Here is a 25,989-nt window from a genome sequence, read left to right as displayed (position 1 = left end):
CCCCCTGCAGAAAGGGCATGAAACACATGATTAATGCTTTGAAATCACCTGTGTGTGTCTCTTCAGGCATTTCATGACTGGACCATGTCAGAGACGTACATCAGAAATCACACCATCAGTGCAACTTTCACAAGCAAAGTGGGGTAGTGTCAGGAATGGCACTCTGTCAAGAGTGGCACAGGGTACCCAGGTAGGGTTTGGGTGGCTGTGCTGAGGTAAGGTAGCAGATAAGCACACACAGCAGGAAGTTCAACAATAAAGAAGAGTAGGAAACAGTAGCTGGGAGCCAAAAGGGGCAAAGGATACAAAAGGTACAAACAAACTGGATTCCCTCTTGGGGTGTATGCTGAAATGGGAAAGAGTGTTCCACGAACCTTTGGAAACTCCAGCCTTCTGCACAGATTGCTATAACAGAGGCCCACGCTGTATGCTCATGGCTGGGAACAACAGCAGTGGGTGTCTGTAACACTGAAAACGCGACAAAGGAAGGGGCAGAGGTTGCCTGTCGGAAACCAACAGGCAAGCTCTGTACAAAGGGATTACATAAGACACATGAGAAGACAAGAACAGAAATATCCAGCGAAAAGGAAGTCAATGAGCAATCTAGCAGAAGAAAATGAAGGAAAGGCAGTTAGACTGAAATAGATAACCTAAAGTGGAGTACAGAGGACTCAAGGAAGAGAACAAGGAGCAGCAGTCAGGAAAACAGAAGGCTGCAAAGTAGGAAGCAGGTCTGCAGTCAAGAGTGGCACTAGGTGCAGGCAAACTGTATTGGACTGCGGAGGACTGTAGTAGGCTGAAAGGCAGGGAGTCCAGAAGAACAAGACAGAGAGAGATTAGTAGTAGGCGACAGACCGAGAGCCCAAAAGAATAGGGCCGCTAGGTAGGGAGCCCAAAGGACACGGGCTGGAGGCAGCAGAGGGAGCAGGCTGCAAGGAAGGAGCCCAGAGGACAAGGGCTGTAGGCAGCGAACAAGTGCAGCTGCAAGGTAGGGAGCCCAGGGAACAAGGGCTTGGAGACAGCCAGAGTGAGGCAGGCTGCAGGGCAGGGAGCCCAGAGGACAAGGACAATAGGCAGCCGGAGTGAGGCAGGCTGCAGGGCGGGCTGCAGAGGACTAGGACTGTAGGCAGCCGGAGTGAAGCAGGCTGCAAGGCGGGCTGCAGAGGACTGTAATAGGCTGCACAGCAGGAAGCCCAGAGGACAAGGGCTGTAGGTAGAAGGCAGCGGAGTGTGATCGGCTGCAAGGCAGGGAGCCCGGAAAGGGCACTGGAACAAAACAGGATAATGCAGCAACAGGAACAGCATACAAAGTAAAGGGTCAAGGCAAACAGGAGCGGGGAGAACTCAAGATGCAAGACCCTGTGCTCCTGCAGGCAGCTGCTTATATACAGCCCTGCCCTGTTCTGAGGCAGGCTAATTGACAGCACCTGTAGCAGCACACCTGAAGACAATCTGCCTCCTCCCTCTCTGGTCCTGAGCAGGTGGAAGCAGCACTGGCCGCTAGGGCTTCTGGGGATTGTGGTCCCAATAAAGATGAATGAGAATAGCCAGGAATTGAGGACTGCAGCCAGGTGCATTATGGTAAATGTAGTTGATTGAATAAAATAAGAAAGAACCAAAGTTGAGCAAATGGAAATAAAAGATCAAGGCGTGAAAAGGAGTTGTTCAAGGAGTTTTAGGAGGATAAATGAGTACCAAGTAGTCCATGATGGTTGCCAATGCGTGCGCCAGCGGCACGGGCATGACAGGTAGACACTATCTACAGCATGAATTGCAACAAGCACATGTACAGTAAAGATAAGAAACATACTACACAATGTATAGCAATTAATGTACACATGAATCATGAAACCCCTATCTAGCAAAAGAAGATCAGTGGTCAATAACACTCCTATTATCCCCACTAGGGGTGTTAACACAAGTAGGACAGCAGCAGACATGCCCCAGATATGACAGTCCAAAGCCCTTGTGTAATAGGCTGTTACACCGAACCATCCTTGCGAGCCCATGGATAAGGGAAGCAGGAGTGGCATATGTGAGTCAGGACCCCAAGCTGCAAACACATACACAAGACAAGCCTGAAGGGCCCAGTTGGAACAGACAGTGGATGCTTTCAAAATCCACAAAGCACCACACCGTCACATGAACGCACAATAGACAAGCAATTTTAAACTATATTAACTAATTACACTAACTATGAAAAACCCACATTACCTAATTAAACTAACTATCAAATAGAAACTTAACTAACTAAACTAAAAGAAAAATCAAAAATGGCCACATACGACCCGGGGGGGAGGCTCCTAGAAGGGGGGAGGTACAGGGTGCTGCTCAACACCCACATGCGTTGATGTTGAGGGAAAAAAAAAACTCCATGGGCTCAACGCCTGCACAGCCCGACCTATGTGGGAGATACCTCGTCGTCCGAGTCTGGCTCTTCCTGGAAAGGAGGACGTGGCACAGGAGCCTGACCACGCCTAGCCGCAGCTTGCCCCTCGTCGGCAGCAAGTCTGCCGGATGGGTGAACCTGGTTCTGTTCAGCGATGACACGTAGGTCTGCATGCAGGACCTCACGTGATATGCGTGCTTCCTCTTGCAAGGTAACACATGTAACATGGAGTTCCTCCTGCAAGGCCTGGCTGGACAACTGATGCACCTCCCGGCAAGCATGTAGCTCAGCCGAGATGGTACGCTCAAGCTGCGCAAACCTCTCCTCTGACCGCTCCCTCTGGGACATCAGAAGGACACCCAGAGTGGATGTGAGGGAAGCATACTCCTCCCTCAGGGCCTCCATGTGTGTCTCTGCATGAGCAGCAGTTGCTCGACGCAAAGACACCATTTCAGCCTGGTGTGCCCTGTCTGAGGCCGCCATGCCCAGCCTGAGTGAGCGGGCCATGGACCGTGCCACCTGCTGCTGGAGAAGCACCTGCCTAGCAGGGGGGAGCACGGATTGGGCCACACACTCCATGCTCACAGCGATGTTCTCCATTGCTGCCCCCTGGCGTTCAGAATTGGCAGTCATGTCTTGCTCCCACTCAGTATACAGCGGTTGCACGCGGCGACCACGTTGCTAGGCTTGACACCTGCGGGACCCAAGGACTGGGTGTCCTCATTGTGTTGGCACCCCCCGCGGCTGCACGACTACATGCCCCCGTCGATGTGATGGCGCAGGCACATCAGTGACTGGTGTGGAGGGTGACCCTGCGTCCCGATCCACCACAGGCGTAGGTTCCAAGACTGTCTGACCCCTCAGTGCAGGTGTCGCGGACAGAGGAGTGCCCACATCAGAATCACTCACCCCTGACATATGGACCTGATGCTCAACCAACTCGACATGGACGTCAGAGTGGTCATCAGGGCTTGACTCATTGCCAGCCAGAGATAAGATGTACTGTAGCACATGTGGGTTTTCGTGGCCTACCACCCCACGACCCCCACTTGTGCCGGTTTGTTGTAGTGATAACAACCCTGTGCCTGGCATGACAACACCATTCTCTGGCTCCATTGCGTCATCATCTGAAAAGTAGAGAGAAAAAAGGTCACTACACATGTAAGAAGCACATAACACACACACACATAGACATCACACAGACACCAGACACATGAAGCAGACATGTCACACACAAAAGAGAACCTGCCATGCATGCTGGGTCAACTTGACATTGCTTCTGTGATTAGGCATGTAGAAGGGTGTTATATCACTCTGAAGTGGGTCGATGCAGTGCAGCACTTTTGTACGTCACTCACTATCCACATGTACAAGTACTTCATGATGTGTATCAGAAAATGTGAAGGCAGTGGAGGGTCAACTTCAGCCATCACGTGCAATGTGCATGCAATGAGTAGCATGGCTACAAGCAAACCACCCCTCCCCAAATGCAGGGATGCCTTGCATGGTATCAAAAGGATGACCATAGACCTGTGTATTGACAGACAGTGTTGACTAGCATCAGTTGCATCATGTGATTCAAGTGACAACACAGCAGATGATGATGGGACAGTAAGCAGGTCACATGATGAAACCTCCGGAGTACACCCATGTGTGAAGAAGACACTACACCAGTTGGACAGAGTCATTGGCCATGAAACAGGCTGAGGCCTGTGAGCCACACAGACTGTCACACCCTAAACATGTGTGCGACACAGGACTGAGCCACAGTGGCCATGGGAAGGCTGATTAAATGCCATGCAATGTTGGTCACCCTGGACACATACCACAATGATCATCCAGGCAAGGACACATAGGGGCATGCATGGAATCCACATGGAGCATGCATGGGCACTCATGTCCTTGCGGGGCATCTGACCTCTGCACAGTCCAAGTGAGACACCTTGCATCAAGTACAAAGGATGTACCCCACAGCATATGTCTGTCAGATTGGCTGGTGGAAGTTAGCATGTATACAGGACGCATGAACAGGCAAGTACTCAACGGCAAAATTGAAGCAGAGCAGTGCAAAGGTGGAATTGGGGTGCAGAGGGGGGGTGGAGGGGCAAGGGAGCATGCCTACGTGGAGTACCCGCATGCAGGCAGAGGACACATGCACGTCAGTCATGCTATGACATAGTCCCAGGGCTGAGAGGAAGGTCACCCCAGGCTACATGCAGAATGTCCATTGAGCTGGAACATGGACCGGAGGGGCATCCTGGTGACCAGCATGTGAGTAGGGTGCAATAGTGGTGATGCGGTCCCCTTCCGCTCCACATGTGCAACATCCAGCAGAGCAGACATGCATCAGTGAAGCATTGCATTACTTGCACATCAGAACCATGTACACGTGACATGTAGTGGCAGTCATGCACAACAAATCACACAAGTAAAAGACACATGTCCCCAGCAAACACGCAGCAATGCTCACTGGACTAGGCATCAAAGTTCGGCATCCCTCCCACTCCTTCGACCGATTCAGGTGGTATGAACTCTGAAAACGAGTGACTCGTGCAGAGTGAGGTCTTCCTCCTCAGGTGCAGGCCCACTGCCAGTCACCAGTGTCAAGTTGTAATTTGAGGCATGCTTAGCCTTAGCGCTGAGTTTGAGGTCATTCCAACGCTTTTTGCACTCTTGCGCCATGCGCACCTCATGGCCGAATGCACTCACATGTTCCGCAACTTGCTTCCAGTGGGTATCACGGTGGGCATCCATAGTCTGACAATTAGGCCCCACTAGCATGTCATGGCTGTGGTCCCACACGTAGTCCATGAGGAAGTTCAGAGTTGCAGAAAGGCTTCTTCCTCGACATGCAGGAGGTCGTGGCTGTGTGTGGGGTCCCAGCCTGTGCTGCAGGTGCAACCTTCCTCATCTTGGATTGTGACGCAGACCCTGGCTGGCAAATGCCGCCCTGATCAGTATGGCCAATGGCACCGGTGGATTGAGCCAAGGGAGTCGCAAGTGGAGGGACGACCAAAGGCCTGACTTGCGTCAGTGGCAGCTGGGTGCCCTCAAATGGACCCTGCGCAGCAACATCTGCTGTGCCAGGGTCATTGACCGCGACTGTCCTGGTTGGCAGACTCACAACTGGGGTGTTGTTGGCTGCATCTGCCCCTGCACTTGCCAACACTCGGCTGGTCAGGGCAGCAGATGACATTGCTGTCCCAGGGACACGTGTCTCGGTCAGGCCAGCTCTGCGTGCACCTACGGTTTCCCTTCTGCCCTGTGGGAAATCTTCCAAGGGCTCTTCAAGTGCCAACGCAGACTGCGCTGGCAGACCCTGAGCCTGGGTGGTGGTGTCCACAGCTGCACCTGCAGCTACCACTACCCTTGGGCCCATGGCAGTCGATGAAACGGACTGCCGGGTCATGCGGGCGCCAGTGCCAGATGCAGAAGCTGCATCTCCCGGAACCACAGGGGGTGGTGGCATGACTGCACCGACACATGGCACAACATCGTGCACAAGTGGCGCACCCCTGCCTCTTCCCCTTCTGTGGCCACCCTGGACACCCTGGAGTCCCCCTACTCCCTGGTCACCCCAGCCACGTCCCTGACCATGCCCGCCACGAGGAGGATGCCCGGCTGAGGCGCCCCTCACCTTTGGTGGCCTCCCAACCATGGCACAGATGGAGTAGTGCCGGCAAAGATGGAGGAGTGCCAATGGGAGGTGTACACCACAATTGTCCTGGGCAATTGGGGTGTCGGGGGTGGGATGCAAGATGTTAACAGCACCCCTGCACCAGCAAGGCTGTATGTGACCTCGGTGATGTAGTGACGGGTCACGCAATGCTCAGGCACCCCATAACTGCAGTAAAACCATGCACGCAACCCCTGCAGCCTACGTGCGTGGAATTAACCTCCCGCAGTACGTGGTGGAACCTAGTAACACAAAAAACGTGTACGCGTGGGACACGCAGGCTACTATGACCTCGAAAACGGGTGCGATACACAGTGGCACCTGCAGTGGGAAAAATAGCGTGCGTGGCTCACCGTCAGACTAGCGCGATGATGAAAAATATGCGTAGCCAATACGTCCTTGATCCACTGTGAAGTAGTGATGGTGCGCGAAACAACACGAAGTAGCAACACACACATCGGTCTCCACGAAAGGCACATACAGCGAACTGCTGGCCCTGCTCACCTTTAACCCGTGCTGAAGGAAACGCCCACGCGCCTCACGTCACTTACGCGCTTAGGCCCTTTCCTCGAATTACACGCATTCCCACACAGACGTGTGGTTTTTTCACATGCTGATCCACTTTGCACCTGTGTTGTTGGAAACGCCCGCGCGCATAACATCACATACGCGCTTACGCGCTAAAGGCATTTCCTCAAATTTCACGCTGACATGCAATTTTTTCACGTGCCAAATCACTCTGTATCAAGCTGGCCATGCAACAACACACGGAAGACCACGCTCCTGCCCAGAAGGCCATATTCCTGCCCCCCAGAGCCCTGAGCGCGCTCCCACCTGCTATCTGCTGCTGCCTGCCTGACTGCTGCCCACGTGCCCTGCTATTTGGTGTCTGCACATCAGCCAGGGGTGCAGTTGCTGTGACCACCCCTGATAGAACTGAAGACTCCCGACTGGGATACCATCGCTCCACAGCCCAGCCCCAGGATCCAGTTGCCCACCCACACCTGCCTCTGTGGTTGGCATGTCTACACCATCTGTCACCACTGGCAACCCCGAGCCAGAGAGGCAGAGGGCCACCAGCTTCAGTGCCAGTGAAGTTGGTATCCTGGTGGAGCATGTCCTGGGGCAGTATGATGCCCTCTTTGCAAGTTTGCGTGCTGACAATGAAGGACGGAAGAGGATCTGGATGGACATCGTGACTGCCATCAATGTGGAGGAGGTGGCAGTCCGCGACATTCAACACGTCCGGAAGCGCTGGGAGGACTTCAGGTCCAGGACCCTCAGCAAGGGCCGGCACCTCTTGAAGCCAGCTGATGGTAAGGAATGTCGGGTCCGCCTTACCACCATCCAAATGAGGGTCCTGGAACATATACACCCAGCGCTCCACGTCCAGGTCCTTGAGAGGCAGACCCGTCTGGAGTCGAGCGGTAAGTGTACATGCCTACTGATTGTACACTGTGTGTGTTGTGGTGTGCCAGGAATGTGCAGGTTCAACATATGTCTTTGCAGGGCCATGTATGGATGCGTATGTACAGGGACGTGAACCAGCCACATGTGATTCCTCTCATGTGTGAGACACATTGATGGTGTATGTGTTGGCAAGCATGCTGGGAAAATGCATGTGTGGGTGCGCACATGTGAAAATGATGTGTATGTACTGTGGCATGGTTGTGGTGTCAAACATGGATGTAGGTTCCTGCTGCATGTATCTGCACTGTGTACATGTGTGTGTGTGTGTATGTGACAAGTGTGCAACTGTGATGCAACATGGATGCATGTGAAACTGACATGTAGGAGGCTGATTGCCAGATGTGACATGGATGGTGACATTATCACTGCATGTACAGATGCATGTCAGTCTGGTGGTGTGTGTGCATGTGTTATGCACTCCCCGTGTTGCATGTGACGTCAAGCTCACCTTCGGCTGCTTGTGCTGTTGTTTGTGTATGGATGGTGCTGTCTGGTGCGATATTCCTGTTGATTTGCTCATGTGTGTGAGTTGAAATGACATGTGTGTTGGGGAGTGTGATGCCATGTCTGAAGTTTGACACTGCCACTCATGTACAACTGTCATGTGTGTATCAGTCCATTGTACAGTGCCCTGATGCATGTGTCCTATCTCTCCCTGTCTGCAGCGTCAACTGATGAAGAGGGCGGAGAGGGTGCTGTGGAGCAAGGCGGCAGTTAACGCACTGACAGCCAGAGACACAAGGTCGGCTCCCCTCCCAGGTTGTCATCTCGTCGGGGAGTGAGGAGTCTGGTGCCACATCTCGGGCCGCAGCTGCCGAAGGTAGTTCCAAGAGGCGGAGGTCGGAGGTGGACTCCTTGGCAGCAGAAGGGGCAGCTGAGATCCCACAGGGTCTGATGGAGGAAGATGGCATGGAGTCATCCAGGTTGGTGGGGGGTTTGGTGGAGGAGGAGGCCGTGGAAGGGACACACATGGGGTCTGGAGGTGGGGATTCCACTGGTGCTAGTGGTGCAGTGCAGGGGCAGGGACAGGAGGCAGCACAGGCCGCCGCGGAGGTGCCTGTGTGTAATCCTGTCCCCGATCCTGTGACTGCATCATCCCACACCAGCAGTGATGCCTACTTCCAGACCCGATTTCAGGGAGGGGATGAGCGCACATCAACTGGCCTTCCTCTCCCTGCGGACGTGGCAATCCGGGACCGGGTTGAGCCTGTCGTGGCTGGGATAGCTTTGTGTCAATGGGGCATGCAAGGCGACCTGCAGTGTTTTCGTGAAGACACTGCAGGTCATCTCGGATGCATCGTTGACCGCGTTGACCTACTGGGACGGGTCACGAGGGCTGGATTCCTCTGTATGCTGGACCTTCTTCCGACCCCCTCCTCACCTGAACCCCTTATTATGCGCCAGTCGTCCTCCATGCCATCTTCCCACCCATGTATCACCTGGGTACCCTGTGGAGCTGCCTCTGACCAAGCGGCCAGGCTGGTGGAGGGCACATACCTGTCACAGTCAGGAGTCAGACATCCAGCAGGGGTGGCCACCACAACAACTACACCCCAGCCGGAGGAGGACATGCAGGCAGCAAGAGCCAGGGCACAGGCACAGGCACAGCAGCAGCAGCAACAAGGTGGGAGCCATGATGGCTCGGGGCCTTCAATATCCGAGGGGCAGGCATCGGCCAGAGGGCAGGAGGACCCAGGATTGGTAGTGTCTTCCGTGTGGCAGCGGTTGGGCCAGACCATAGATGCGGAGCGGCATGGTCAAGGCAGAGAACTCCATGCGGAGGGCACTGAGGCGGGCCAAGTGCCTCGAGGCAATTCGCAGGGAGTTGGAGGTCAACATGGCATCGTCCCTGCGAACCCTCAGGGCCATGGAAGAGGACCGCCTCCAGGACATTAAGGAGGAGTTTGATGATGCCTTGGCCCGGGAAATCGGAAAGTGAGCCGTCGGACTAGCTTGCCGCCATTGTATATAGTTTTTAGTGTTAGCTTTAATTTTCGTTTTCCTTTGATTTGGGGTGTTTGGACTATGCCCCACACATTTGTATATAGTTCTTTTCTTAGGTATTTTTTTGGATAGGTTTCATATCTTTCTTTGGGCTCATGGACCCTGGATGAACTCGGTGTAGATAGTTGAACAGTGGATCATGTGAGGATTTTATTTCATTTATCACCATGGATCAATGGATTTTTCAATTTACGTTTCCTTTGGATTTCATTTGGTGGACCGTGAGATTAGACACATGTTTTTTTTCATCACTTTGGATTTGTTCTTCATATGTTTTGTTATTCTGTTTCAGACATACATTTCATTTCATTGTTTGAAATATGTTTTATGCTTTCATTTCATTTCATTCATTTTGTTTATAATACATTTGTGTTTCTTACTTCCATGTGTGGTATTCGCTCATTGGGTTAATGCATGTGAAAAAGTGGATTTAGACAATCACTTGCACCCAGTGTGTGTGTGTGATGGACATGTTTTGATGTACATAGTTGACTTTCGGTTTGTGTCATGGAATAGCCATTTCAGTGTGGGGTGGATTGGGGACTTGATTGCCTCTCAAGACTGGGGTGGCATGCTGTGGGATTTTGGTGCACATGAGGCCCATGATTGTCCATCTTTATGACGTGTTGGGGGGGACATGAGTCGGGGCCTGCTGGCAGGTGCCCTTCAATGATGGGTGGGTGGGGGTGCTGGGGGACATGAGTCGGGCTTGCTGTCAGGTGCCCCTCAGTGCTGGGTGGGTGGGGGTGCTGAGGGACATGAGTCGGGGCCTGCTGGCAGGTGCCTCTCAATGCTGGGTGGGTGGGGGTGCTGAGGGACATGAGTCGGGGCCTGCTGGCAGGTGCCCCTCAATGCTGGGTGGGTGGGGGTGCTGAGGGACATGAGTCGGGGCCTGCTGGCAGGTGCCCCTCAATGCTGGGTGGGTGGGGGTGCTGAGGGACATGAGTCGGGGCCGTCTGGGAGGTGCCCCTCAATGCTGGGTGGGGGGGTGCTGAGGGACATGAGTCGGGGCCTGCTGGCAGGTGTCCCTCAATGCTGGGTGGGTGGGGGTGCTGAGGGACATGAGTTGCTGATCACTAGTACAAGGTGACATGTGGGCTGGCTGGGGGGCATGCCCATGGTGGATGGGCTGCCTGTGGGACATGACCAGGGGTGCAGGGTAGTCCTCTGTGGTGTGGGCTGCCTGCACGGGCTGGGGAGGGGGTCGAGGGCACACCTGGGAGGACCCACACTGGCAATTCACGTGTGTAACACCCCGCGCACCCCACTGGATACACATACCCCGCTCTGCAAGCGATTTCACGTGTGAAAGTTCCCGCGCACCCCTCAGAATACACGTACCCCACTCAGACAGTGAAATTGCGTGTGAAGGTTCCCGCGCACCCCAGTAATACACATACCCCACTCACCCAAGGCCTATCGCGTGTGAAACTCCCTGCGCACCCCTCAGAATACACGTACCCCACTCGCCCAAGGCCAATTGCGTGTAAAACTCCCTGCGCACCCCCGAAATACACGTACCCCGCTTGCACAGGGCCAATCGTGTGTGAAAGTTCCCGTGCATCCCAGTAATACACGTACCCCGCTCACCCAAGGCCTATTGCGTGTGAAACTCCCCGTGCACCCTTCAGAATACACGTACACCATTCGCCCAAGGCCAATCGCATGTAAACCCTCCCACGCACCCCCGAAATACATGTACCCCGCTCGCCCAAGGCCTATCGCATGTGAAACTCCCCGCGCACCCCCGAAATACACGTACCCCACTTGCACAGGGCCAATCACGTGTAGAACTTCCCGCGCACCCCAGTAATACACGTACCCCGCACGCCCCAGGCCTATCGTGTGTGAAACTCCCCGTGCACCCCCGAAATACACGTACCAGCTCGCCCAAGGCCAATCACGTGTAGAACTTCCCGCGCACCCCTGAAATACAAGTACCCCGAGTCGCACAGGGCCAATCACGTGTCAAACTTTCTGCGCACCCCCGAAATACACATACCCCGCTCGCACAAGACCAAACGCATTGGAAACTTGCCGCATACCCCGGAAATACACGTACCCTGCTCTCAAACTTCCCGCGCACCCCCAAAATACACATACCCCACTCGCACAGGGCCAATCGCATGTAACACTTCCCACGCAACAGGGTACGTGTATTCGGAGGGGTGCGTGGAGATTTTTACGGATGTTTTGCGTGGTTGGGGGGCTGTATGCTGGTCCACTGGCCTCTGCGCCATGTATGGGATTTGTGCGCTGTTCATGGCGCACAGGGAGGGCTTGGGGCCGTAACTGGCGCTGCTGCAGGGTCGCTGCGCCACACTGCGCCACAGCTGGTTATGGATGTAAAATCCATGAATACGCTGTGCGCGGAAATGGATTTTGGCACACGTGGCTGTTGCAGACTGCCGCATGCACACACTGTGCGCCAGCCGCGTGCACCACTTGTGCGCTGAATTCTATGAATTACCCCCCATGTGTCTGTACCACATAGCCCAAAACTTCACATACAAAAATAATATAAAACCCAATGAAAATAAAGGTAGATACACATTGATAAATTTTGAAGGCAGCGTAGTGAAACTTACCAAATGAAGCTTAATTAATCATCTCCAGGCCCTACTAGATAAGGACACTAACGACGGTAGTCAACCTTCTGTAACAGGAAGCCAAGAACCACTGGGACAGCCACTAATAGCAAATGAGGCAGAATTAGCTATGACAGAAGTAGAAAATACCATGTCTCACTATGAAGAAGATACAGAAGACTTAACTGTACTGCAATCAAAAGTGAACAATGAGCAGCGTAGCATTTTTCAAGAAGTAACAAAAGAAATTTCACATGGTGTACAACATGAAAATAAAGAATGTACCTGCCAAAATTACAAACCTATACTACTATACGTCAGTGGTCAAGCTGGTCCAGGCAAAACATTTTTAATCAAAATCAACAGCAAGTTCCTTCAACAATTGACAAGCAACAAAATGTCATCTGTTGTAACTGCCTCCACAGGTTTAGCTGCCTACAACATAGGCAGTGCCACTTTACACTGATTACTATTCCTTCCAGTAGAACACAGAGACACTTAGGCTATTACAAACTTTCTACAGAAGCTGCAATGGAACTATGCAGAGTGTTAAAACAAATGAAAATGCTACTAATAGATGAAGTGAGCATGGTCTCCAACCTAATGTTGGCTTTGATTCACCTCAGATTACAAGAGGTACTCAAAACAAACTACAAAGAGCTCTTTGGAGGAAAACACATTATTGTTTTCAGAGATCTTCTTCAATTGACACCAGTTAAAGGAGAACCTATTTTTAAAACCTTAGGACACAAACTCTGTCGTAAAACTGTTGGCTGCATGGGAAATGTCAACCTTTGGCAACATTTCCAATACAGAGAATTAACTGAAAATATGCACCAGTCTGAAGACCTCACATACGCCAACATTTTAAAAAGTATTAGATTTGGTGTACTATCTCAAGAAGCACAATCAATATTAAAAACCAGACACATCCATGCAATGTATGGCCATAATTCATGTGCTACTGATGTCATGGAAAAATTAGCACACAAAAATGTCACTTGTATGTCCTTGATGCCAACTCTTGCAAGCTGTTCAAAATTCAATGAAACAATGTTAAAAACAAGAAATGCAACCAATAATTGAAATTTTCTCCTCGGACAAACTGGACATACATGGTATGACAGTACCCATGTGTCTACAAGCCACAACAACACTAAATACCTTAGAAAACTCTATCTCCAACACAGCTGGTATGGAGAAAATATTAAAATTATCCTTAAACTGTAGAGTAATGCTTAAACGTAACCTTAACGTGTAGCAAGGACTAGTTAATGGAGCACATGGTACAGTTGTTGGCTTTCAAACATACCCACGTGACAACACCATTCAGTATTCTCTTTGACAAACTATCAGAAGTAAAAAGGATAGGACACTCAACAGCTTGATTCCTTCTTTTAAAGACATGTATGTACGCAGAGAACAATTTTCTCTAACTCTAGCATACGCAGTCACCATTCACAAATCACAAGGTCTTACCCTAGATAAAGCATTTATAGATATTGGGAACACAATCTTTAAAGAAGGCATAAGCTACGTAGCACTATCACGCTTACGTACACTTGACAGTCTATTTCTAATCAATTTTGATGCAAGCAAAATAAAATCTGATATTCCTTGCATTTTAGAATACAATAGACTACATTCACTGTACACCCCCCATCTAAAAAAGTATCCTGTTCCACAGAAAGGAAAACGTTGTAAAAGAAAACTACTTCACACAGAAATGCACCAGGATCTCACTGCAAATCCTCCAAAGAGAGTAAAAGAAGGTAATACTTAATCAATTACTACAACCAAAGAAGAATCTACTACTCAAAGTATCTTGTGTACTTCTTCAAAGAAGCAATACACACTCCGAAGAAATAACTTGGACACAGAACTATCTGGTCCATTCAAATTTTCAAATATAACTGGTCTAAGTTGCTACGCAAATGTAGCAATAAATATTCTATTCCAATTGCCACCAATTGTTGACAACATTTACCTACACAATACAGACTGATTGTGTTTGCAAATGTTAGTCCATCATAGAAATACAAGTAACAATCCTGACAACACCTACAGTGTTCATGGAATAAGACAAGAATTAGACTACTGTGCTGGAATGGTGAAATTCACTATAAACTCACAAGAAGATCCACAAGAATTTCTAATGTAATTACTACAAGTACTGGAAAACAAAAACATACCTATAAATGAAATCTTCCAGATTTCATACATGTGGAAACATACATGCACTCTCTGCAACAATGTGGCACAGGAACAAATCCCTCATGAACGCTTCATGTATGTATCCATACCTAACTGTGAATCCGTTCCATTTCAGCAACTGAAATGCAAACCATGGCAGATTATGTACTACCTGCAATTCACATAATCGATCCACCTTACAAATACAAACACATACAAACACATTCTCAAGTTACAAACACATAGTAAAATACAAACACATAGTGAATACGTAATACTATTGCTTTTACGTTACAATGCAGATGGTACCAAAAACAACTGCAAGCTGACTGGATTCACACATGGTCAAATATCACTTGGTAAAAAAACCTTCACAACGATAGGTATAATCTACCACGCAGGATCCACAACCAATGCAGGTCTCTACACTGCATATATAAAAAAGAAATGTGGATGGTTTGAATGTAATGATAGTACCATTACTCTAAAGCAGAGATTATGAGACAATCTTATAAACACTTATTTAATATTTTTAAAACAAAAATGTAATAACTGATCTGTACATAAACATTAACAAAACTTTAATTAGAAAACTATAAACAGTTAGAATACGCCAACAGGTATCTAACTGCCCCAAGTTTCTGCAACAGCCAAACAAAAAAATTAATACAACAAAATTATAATAAGAAATAAACAGTTAGAATATGCCAACAGGTATCTAACCGCCCCAAGATTTTTCAACAACCCAACAAATAAATCAATACCACTAATAACTAATCTGTGCATAAACATTGAAAAAACTTAAATTTAAAAAAAAATATAAACAGTTAGAATACGCCAACAGGTATCTTACTGCCCCAAGATTCTGCAACAACCAAACAGATACATCAATACCATTAAATTATAAGAAGAGATAAACAGTCAGAATACACAAACAGGTACCTAACTGCCCCAAGATTCTGCAACAACCAAACAGATAAATCAATACCACTAAATTATAAGAAGAGATAAACAGTCAGAATACACCAACAGGTACCTAACTGCCCCAAGATTCTGCAACAACCAAACAGATAAATCAATGCCACTAAATTATAAGAAGAAATAAACAGTTAGAATATGCCAACATGTATCTATTTTCCCCTAAAAGCTGCAACAACCCAACAGATAGATCAGCAACTTGAGAATATAAATAAAAAAAACTATAACCAGTTACAATTCGACAAAAGGTATCTAACAATCTGCAACAAGCCAACAGATAGAACATTAGCCAGAAACAACAAGTAAACCCTGAAAACAAACAAACAAATGTACTGTACCATAACAAAAAAAGGTTTTATTTTAATCCAACATGGATTTTATTCCCTACAGACCCAATGATTTAAGAAACAAACATAGAGACTGAGCAAATTGCACAGTACACTGGTTTGTAAACTACTAAATATGAGGATCGAAAAAAAGCTGAAATGTCTATTATGCAATGTAATAAGTCTTTATAAACTACCGACACTAACATGATCTTTTCTTTTATCATAGAAATTGAAAAAGAATACCTGCTCCAGTCATGAAAAAAAAATATCCAGTCACAAAAAATCAAACAGTAAGCAAATTATAATATAACTCATAAATACTGCTCCCTAATACAACTATTGAAGCAAACATCTAACTATAGACCACAATACAAAATATTTATTTCCATGGATATGTTATACTGCACTGCTTCCTACCAAACTCTACAATCTTAATGACATGACGTAGCCAAAACTTCACATACAAACTATTCAAATCAAACAGTACACACACTGTAGATTTGCAAATATTTGATAGATATTCAATTCTATGGGTGTGATCTATGGGTGTGATATGCTGCAGTGGTTGTGCCAAGGTCTAGAGTCTTGGGTGCATGGCGGCCGTAGGCCTATATATAAAACCACCTGGCCTATATATGTCGGTGACCAAAAACAATTGGCCCAGATATGTGATGTCATAAGTGATGTCATCAATGACATTTGTATTATCATCTTTGATGTCCTGGGTGTTAGTTTTAGCAGTGCACAGTGGTGGCGTGAGTTATGGTTGCTTAGCTTACCATAACTGGTGCATTTCGGGGGTTTTTCGGTTTTACTTGGAACCATAACGCCCCCCTTAATAAAGTTTTTTAATTGAATTTCATAGGTTTTTATTAGTGTAACCTAACCATAAAGTCCCCTTAACAAAGTTATTTCAGTGAATTTCATGGGTTTTTACCAGTGCATGCTATTTTCCTACAACTTACTAATATCATACTTACCCAATATAGCACATTTATTGTCCATTTTACATAGTGTCACCTTAAAACATTTCCATTTCCCACCTTATAGAATCATTTTTAACACTGCTATACACTTTTTCCAACAATTTCAACTAGTTTTTCATCCGTAGACATCTACGAACATCTGACTTCATTGCGAAACTTCCGGACAGTGCCACATGACCATACGCTGGCGCGCGGCATAATGACGTGTCCGAGAATTCATCCACACTTCAGGATAAAATCCGTACTTCGCGGACAGTTCAGAACTGCATTTGCTTCTGATTTAGGAACTTTCAACTTCAAAATGTCCCTTGCACAGATCCAACACCTATTCCTACCCATCCATTAGCAATCTAGTACACGGTACATACTTTTAGCAAGACTGTTTATCTTAAAATGGAATCAGCTAATGCCATCCCTCCTCCCCAAGAGACACCACCACTGCTGTAATCAAGAAGCATGAGAAACACTTCCCCCTACCTTAGAAATAACACATGCACAACATTTTCCCCTGTCCACCTGCCCCTCCTTATTAGGGATTGGTGCCTATTCCCCCATTTCCCTCCCCACCTTTCGGTTTAAGCCCTCCTGCCAAAAAAATAAATACATCCGAAAACAATAAAAGACATTTCCTTTAGGACCCACCTTTCACAGTTAAAAATTAGAGCTAAATAAAAACGTATAGACTCCATCTGCTTCATACTTCTCAGTAGAGTACATAGACACAATAAGATTTTCCAACATTACAATTTGCATTTTCTGGTATGCTAATGGAAATATGGTGGCGTTTATCCTCTGTTTCAGGGACTGGAACAGTAGATACCGGCCTGGCAGCCCAATTTATCACCCAAGCAAAGCGAGGGTGGATAACGAAGTCTCCGGACCATTATCCTCCATTTCAGCCCCTGCAATGGGTGCTAAAAAAAAAAAATGTTCTTCCTACACCGGGTTCCCCGGTGTAGGAAGGAAAATATTTTTCCAAGATGGCCACCATGGAAAGGGAAGGTGAGGTTCCATACAGGGCCCCTCTTCGCTTTTCATGGCAGCCTGCAGAAGGTGAAAAGAGAACCCTATGACCATATTACCATGAGCACATTTTTCTTCCCTTTCAAACCTATTCCAATTTCGATTAACTTTACCACATAGTCAGTCCCAGGTAGACATGGCCCCTTTAACCCCATGTGTTGTCCCTCATGGTCATGGCCAGTAACCAGATTGTCCGGATCATGACCTTATTCCATGGCCCGGACATTCTGGCCACTGCCCATGGCCGTAGGCTACACCTCAGTCAGCAAAGGTATATCACTATTTTTTGTACCTACATTATGACACTTATCAAAAAATAAAACACTGGCACATTTGCAAAACCATGCTTTCAGGTCCTTGCCAATGTTCCTTAAACAAGTTTGCTGGAAATCCACAGAGTTTTAATTTTTTCAAATGTGTCAAATGTATGCAGATACAATAGTCATATAACCTAGCTCCCACTTGACAAAATCCATTCTGACTTTACGAAAACATTTATATCTAGATGTATAATCTTTTTTACAAACCTTTGTGTAGATTTCTTAAATGGCAACACATTTATAAGCCTTTACAATTTTTTGGAACCCCACCTCTAATTGTGCCCCCTCTTGACAAAATGCCACCAAACTTCGCAAAATTTTTTTTTAGATATAAATCTGTTATCAGTTTGCCAAATTAAATGTAGATTTGTCAAATGGCACCTTATTTATAAGCCTTTACATTATTTTGAGACCGCCTTCTAAGTTTGTCCCTCTTGACAGAATCCCACTAAATTTTGCCAACTCATTCGGAATTAGCTCGGGAATAAAATTGCAAAATTACATGCATTTTCATTAAAGGAGTAGTGTGCTCAAAAATATTATTGTCCCAAGCATTTGGGCATTTCTATTTAAGCATACATTGATCGACCGTAAAAACATGTCCTGTGTACCTTACCATGGTTTTCCTCACTTTTACATATGCAAAATCAGGTAGCAGTGCGCATCAATTTTGTGCTAATCTTATCTGTTGCTGCATCACCCTAAGTTCAAGTGTCCTTGAGCCACTAAATCATTGTCCCCGCCCCTGAAGCTGACATCACCATTCTTAGCGATATTCTCCGCCTATATCTGTGATGCTACTGTGTAGCATAGCCAAATGCAGCCAATCATCACCTATGTCCAGACGTCAGTTGACTCAAAACCCAGACTATCAACACACATCCTTTCACAGCACAGCGTGTCCTAATTCTGAATACAAAACACTATATTTAAAGGAACCGCAATACTCTGCAATTTAGAATGTGCTTTTATTTAACAATAAATGCTCCAAGAACATCTGCCGATTTCCATATTCAACAAAAATTTGTGTTGCTTTCTTTGTTCTCAGTACAGAACTGTTTATCGTGAGTCACACGGTGTTCCTTTGGGAATAAGCTCATTGGATGTAGGCATTGTGATTCGCAAGGCTTCGGCATCAGCTTATTGCTACACCACTGTCTATTTCCATATTCAACCACATTTTTTGTTGCTTTCTTTGTTCTCAATACAGAAATGTTTATCGTAATTCACACAGTGTTCCTTTGGGTGTAAGCTCATTGGATGGAGGCACTGTGATTCAAAAGGCTTTTTCATCAGCTTGTTCCTACACCACCGTAAATGATGTCAAGGTACTCATTATTGCTGGTACTGCGAAAGGGCATATGAGCCCAGAGCGATCATCGCAAATGAGCGTTTCTCATCCAACCATTGAGGTGTATCATCAACTGCCAGCTGAAGAAACCATCAAATGCTATCTGGATATTATGACATTCGCGTTAGGGCAGGATGTGGCTGTGTAGAAAACATAACAGAATTGTGTCTGAGTAGCCGTTCTTAATTCTATTCTAATTGATCCATTACTTATGCACCGTGTGAAAACTAAGAATGAACACAAACGAGAAACAATGCAAACACAGAGAAAACAAAGTGCAATGTTGGTGTCAACTATGTGATTGAGAGGTTAGTGCTATGCATTGTGTTAAGCTGAAAATGGGAGGAGGATGCAGAAGTTGACTGAAGAATTCGAATAACCATAGATAGCATTTTAACGTAACATTAGCCTACGATTTATTAGATTTACTCATTTTATGAAAACACTCAGAATTCATAATCCACCTGTCAGCTGAGCACATCTCCAGTTTTCTGCTAGCGAGCTCTGCACAGCGAGCACCAACAGCCCCCACGTTTGCAAATGCTGCGCACAAAAAACAGTGACTGCCCCCCACATTTTTCCTCCAGCTCCTGTGTTAGACTACCTATTTGTCACGACTGGTCCACTGCGAAGTGTTATAATTCAAACAGTGTTCTGGTGTTGCTTCCACTCATACAGTCTTTGAAGAGCAGTACCCCTCTACTCCCCACCCCTGCAATCATTTGGAACTTGGAAGACACAGTCCAGAAAAAGGCAAATAATGAAAAACCTTATCTCAAAAGAAAGGTGGAGTTAGATTATGATAGGCCTCATGTAAAAGACAGACAGTTTTCAACTTTATTAGTTGTTCAACCGAAAGCAAATGTTATAAATGTAGTGTAGGAGCGATATGAGCTTCCAACCGAAATGTAGTAGAAACCTAGCTGCCAGATTCTGAACAATTTGCAATTTTTGAACAGTCACTTTAGACAGGCCATGATAGATTGTGTTATCGAAATCCATTTCACTGGAAATAAAAGCTTTCATATATTCATGAGGAAACTTAAAGTAATCTAAAAATCCCATTAAAAGGAAGTAGATGATAAAAGCATGATCTAGATACAATAGAAGCCTGATATTCGAAAGACAGAGAGAAGGTCCAGCCATACTCCTAGGTTTCTGACACCAGAGGTGGACATGCTTCTAATGATGCAGGCCAGAACTGCGTCAGCCGGGAATCCAATCCTGATGAATCTTCCGAATTGCCAGTGAGTGATTGTCTGAGGGGCTGGAAACTAACAAAATCTCAGTTTCTTAAATATGAAATTTCAAACAGTTCAAGTGTGTCCATAGGCTGTACTGTTCCAACAAATCATTTTGACAGCCAACCTGGACATCAGTGATGTCATCAATGACATTTGTGATGTCATCTTTGATGTCCTGGGTGTTAGTTTTAGCAGTGCACGGTGGTGGCACGAGTTATGGTTGCTTAGCTTACCATAACTGGTGCATTTCGGGGGGTTTTCGGTTTTACTTGGAACCATAACGCCCCCCTTAATAAAGTTTTTTAATTGAATTTCATAGGTTTTTATTAGTGCAACTTAACCATAACGTCCCCTTAACAAAGTTATTTCAGTGAATTTCATGGGTGTTTACCAGTGCATGCTATTTTCCTACAACTTACTAATATCATACTTACCCAATATAGCACATTTGTTGTCCATTTTACATAGTGTTACCTTAAAACATTTCCATTTCCCACCTTATAGAATCATTTTTAACACTGCTGAACACTTTTTCCAACAATTTCAACTAGTTTTTCATCCGTAGACATCTACGAACATCTGACTTCATTGCGAAACTTCCGGACAGTGCCACATGACCATACGCTGGCGCGCGGCATAATGACTTGTCCGAGAATTCATCCACACTTCAGGATAAAATCCGTACTTCGCGGACAGTTCAGAACTGCATTTGCTTCTGATTTAGGAACTTTCAACTTCAAAATGTCCCTTGCACAGATCCAACACCTATTCCTACTCATCCATTAGCAATCTAGTACACGGTACATACTTTTAGCAAGACTGTTTATCTTAAAATGGAATCAGCTAATGCCATCCCTCCTCCCCAAGAGACACCACCACTGCTGTAATCAAGAAGCATGAGAAACACTACCCCCTACTTTAGACATAACACATGCACAACATTTTCCCCTGTCCACCTGCCCCTCCTTATTAGGGATTGGTGCCTATTCCCCCATTTCCCTCCCCACCTTTCGGTCTAAGCCCTCCAGGCAAAAAAATAAATACATCCGAAAACAATAAAAGACATTTCCTTTAGGACCCACCTTTCACAGTTAAAAATTAGAGCTAAATAAAAACGTATAGACTCCATCTGCTTCATACTTCTCAGTAAAGTACATAGACACAATAAGATTTTCCAACATTACAATTTGCATTTTCTGTTATGCTAATGGAAATATTGTGGCGTTTATCCTCTGTTTCAGGGACTGGAACAGTGGATACCGGCCTGGCAGCCCAATTTATCACCCGAGCAAAGCGAGGGTGGATAACGAAGTCTCCGGACCATTATCCTCCATTTCAGCCCCTGCAATGGGTGCTAAAAAAAAATAAATGTTCCTCCTACACCGGGTTGCCCGGTGTAGGAAGAAAAATCCTTTTCCAAGATGGCCACCATGGAAAGGGAAGGTGAGGTTCCATACAGGGCCCCTCTTCGCTTTCCATGGCAGCCTGCAGAAGGCGAAAAGAGAACCCTATGACCATATTACCATGAGCACATTTTTCTTCCCTTTCAAACCTATTCCAATTTCGATTAACTTTACCACATAGCCAGTCCCAGGTGGACATGGCCACTTTAACCCCATGTGTTGTCCCTCATGGTCATGGCCAGTAACCAGATTGTCCGGATCATGACCTTATTCCATGGCCCGGACATTCTGGCCACTGCCCATAGCCGTAGGCTACACCTCAGTCAGCAAAGGTATATCACTATTTTTTGTACCTACATTATGACACTTATCAAAAAATAAAACACTGGCACATTTGCAAAACCATGCTTTCAGGTCCTTGCCAATGTTCCTTAAACAAGTTTGCTGGAAATCCACAGAGGTTTAATTTTTTCAAAAGTGTCAAATGTATGCAGATACAATAGTCATATAACCTAGCTCCCACTTGACAAAATCCATTCTGACTTTACGAAAACATTTATATCTAGATGTATAATCTTTTTTACAAACCTTTGTGTAGATTTCTTAAATGGCAACACATTTATAAGCCTTTACAATTTTTTGGAGCCCCACCTCTAATTGTGCCCCCTCTTGACAAAATCCCACCAAACTTCGCAAAAAAAAAATTTAGATATAGATCTGTTATCAGTTTGCCAAATTAAATGTAGATTCGTCAAATGGCACCTTATTTATAAGCCTTTACATTATTTTGAGAACACCTTCTAATTTTGTCCCTCTTGACAGAATCCCACTAAATTTTGCCAACTCATTCGGAATTAGCTCGGGAATAGAATTGCAAAATTACATGCATTTTCATTGAAGGAGTAGTGCGCTCAAAAATATTATTGTCCCAAGCATTTGGGTATTTCTATTTAAGCATACATTGATCGACCGTAAAAACATGTCCTGTGTACCTTACCATGGTTTTCCTCACTTTTACATATGCAAAATCAGGTAGCAGTGCGCATCCATTTTGTGCTAATCTTATCTCTTGCTGCATCACCCTAAGTTCAAGTGTCCTTTAGGCACTAAATCATTGTCCCCGCCCCTGAAGCTGACATCACCATTCTTAGCGATATTATCCGCCTATATCTGTGATGCTACTGTGTAGCATAGCCAAATGCAGCCAATCATCACCTATGTCCAGACGTCAGTTGACTCAAAACCCAGACTATCAACACACATCCTTTCACAGCACAGCGTGTCCTAATTCTGAATACAAAACACTATATTTAAAGGAAACCGCAATACTCTGCAATTTAGAATGTGCTTTTATTTAACAATAAATGCTCCAAGAACATCTGCCGATTTCCATATTCAACAAAAATTTGTGTTGCTTTCTTTGTTCTCAGTACAGAACTGTTTATCGTGAGTCACACAGTGTTCCTTTGGGAATAAGCTCATTGGATGTAGGCACTGTGATTCGCAAGGCTTCGGCATCAGCTTGTTGCTACACTACTGTCTATTTCCATATTCAACGACATGTTTTGTTGTTTTCTTTGTTCTCAATACAGAAATGTTTATCGTAATTCACACAGTGTTCCTTTGGGTGTAAGCTCATTGGATGGAGGCACTGTGATTCAAAAGGCTTTTTCATCAGCTTGTTCCTACACCACCGTAAATGATGTCAAGGTACTCATTATTGCTGGTACCGCGAAAGGGCATATGAGCCCAGAGCGATCATCGCAAATGAGCGTTTCTCATCCAACCATTGAGGTGTATCATCAACTGCCAGCTGAAGAAACCATCAATTGCTATCTGGAAATTATGACATTCGCGTTAGGGCAGGATGTGGCTGTGTAGAAAACATAACAGAATTGTGTCTGAGTAGCCGTTCTTAATTCTATTCTAATTGATCCATTACTTATGCACCGTGTGAAAACTAAGAATGAACACAAACGAGAAACAATGCAAACACAGAGAAAACAAAGTGCAATGTTGGTGTCAACTATGTGATTGAGAGGTTAGTGCTATGCAGTGTGTTAAGCTCAAAATGGAAGGAGGATGCAGAAGTTGACTGAAGAATTCGAATAACCATAGATAGCATTTTAACGTAACATTAGCCTACGATTTATTAGATTTACTCATTTTATGAAAACACTCAGAATTCATAATCCACCTGTCAGCTGAGCACATCTTCAGTTTTCTGCTAGCGAGCTCTGCAAAAAGCGAGCACCAACAGCCCCCACGTTTGCAAATGCTGCGCACAAAAAACAGTGACTGCCCCCCACATTTTTCCTCCAGCTCCTGTGTTAGACTACCTATTTGTCACGACTGGTCCACTGCGAAGTGTTATAATTCAAACAGTGTTCTGGTGTTGCTTCCGCTCATACAGTCTTTGAAGAGCAGTACCCCTCTACTCCCCACCCCTGCAATCATTTGGAACTTGGAAGACACAGTCCAGAAAAAGGCAAATAATGAAAAACCTTATCTCCAAAGAAAGGTGGAGCTAGATTATGATAGGCCTCATGTAAAAGACAGACAGTTTTCAACTTTATTAGTTGTTCAACCGGAAGCAAATGTTATAAATGTAGTGTAGGAGAGATATGAGCTTCCAACCCAAATGTAGTAGAAACCTAGCTGCCAGATTCTGAACAATTTGCAATTTTTGAACAGTCACTTTAGACAGGCCATGATAGATTGTGTTATCAAAATCCATTTCACTGGAAATAAAATCTTTCATATATTCATGAGGAAAATTAAAGTAATCTAAAAATCTCATTAAAAGGAAGTAGATGATAAAAGCATGATCTAGATATAATAGAAGCCTGATATTCCAAAGACAGAAAGAGTCTCCAGCCATACTCCTAGGTTTCTGACACCAGAGGTGGGCATGCCTCTAATGATGAAGGCCAGAACTGCGTCAGCCGGGAATCTGATCCTGATGAATCTTCCAAATTGCCGTTAAGTGATTGTCTGAGGGGCCCGAAACTAACAAAATCTCAGTTTCTTAAATATTAAACTTCAAACAGTTCAAGTGTGTCCATACACTGTACTGTGCCAATAAATCCTTTTGACAGCCAGCTTTGACATCAAGTCTGTCATTAGAATAAACATAAAACCTGACTCCAAAAGACCTCATTAAATCTGTTTCTCATATTTATTTTAAACAAAAATGGGTCTTAATGTTGACCCTTGTGGAACACCACAGGATAGATGGGTTTAACAGCTGATTCAGAAGGAGGCAGCACACCTGACTGGATTCTACCTGTGGGAATGGAAGCCAGTCAAATTCAAAGAGATGTGATAGAAGAATAGAATGGTCTAAGGTATCAAAAGTAGCAGAGAGGTCCAATAAAATTGTAGCCCCAGTACCGCTGATCTCGACCACACAGCTAAGATTTTACACAGCTGCCAGCACCACCAGTTTGTTGCTACGTCTGGACCAAAAACCCACCTGAGCAGCATCCAACAAACACTTATTTTCCATAAAAGACTGAAGTTGAGACATCGCCATGGCTTCCAGAAATTTGCTAGGATAAGGAAGGGCTGTTATCTGAGAAATTTGGATTATACACTCAGATCCAGCGAAGGTTTTTGTGTAAGGGAGTAACTGCTACTCTTTGTAACTGACATGGAACCACGCCAAATTGAAAAGAACTGTTTATCAACATTCAGAGAGCACCAATGCTACATTGAATCCAGTATATTTTGTTGTTATTTTGTGTTAGTAGTCAAATCCCCTGCTGTACATTCAGACTTAAAGTTTAGGTTATAGCAGCATGATCACTCAGGCCATTGTGATCCATGTTTAGATGTTGTGATTGTACAAAATCCTCCAAAAGCAATAAGAAATAGTCCAGGGTACCCATTTCTAGATCCATCATCATGTATGTTTACTTGGCATGTCTCCATGAGTATGGCTGTTAAGCATACATACTGTATTAGATTACATCAGTTTTAGCCATTTGTTTCCTAGATTATTACTATTGAGACAAGTCAAGTTTGCTTCTTCAA

Source organism: Ambystoma mexicanum, chromosome 6p, assembly GCF_040938575.1.
Source record: "Ambystoma mexicanum isolate Mex_15411 chromosome 6p, UKY_AmexF1_1, whole genome shotgun sequence".
Classification (NCBI taxonomy): domain Eukaryota; kingdom Metazoa; phylum Chordata; class Amphibia; order Caudata; family Ambystomatidae; genus Ambystoma; species Ambystoma mexicanum.
Note: the sequence above shows the minus strand (reverse complement) of the source record.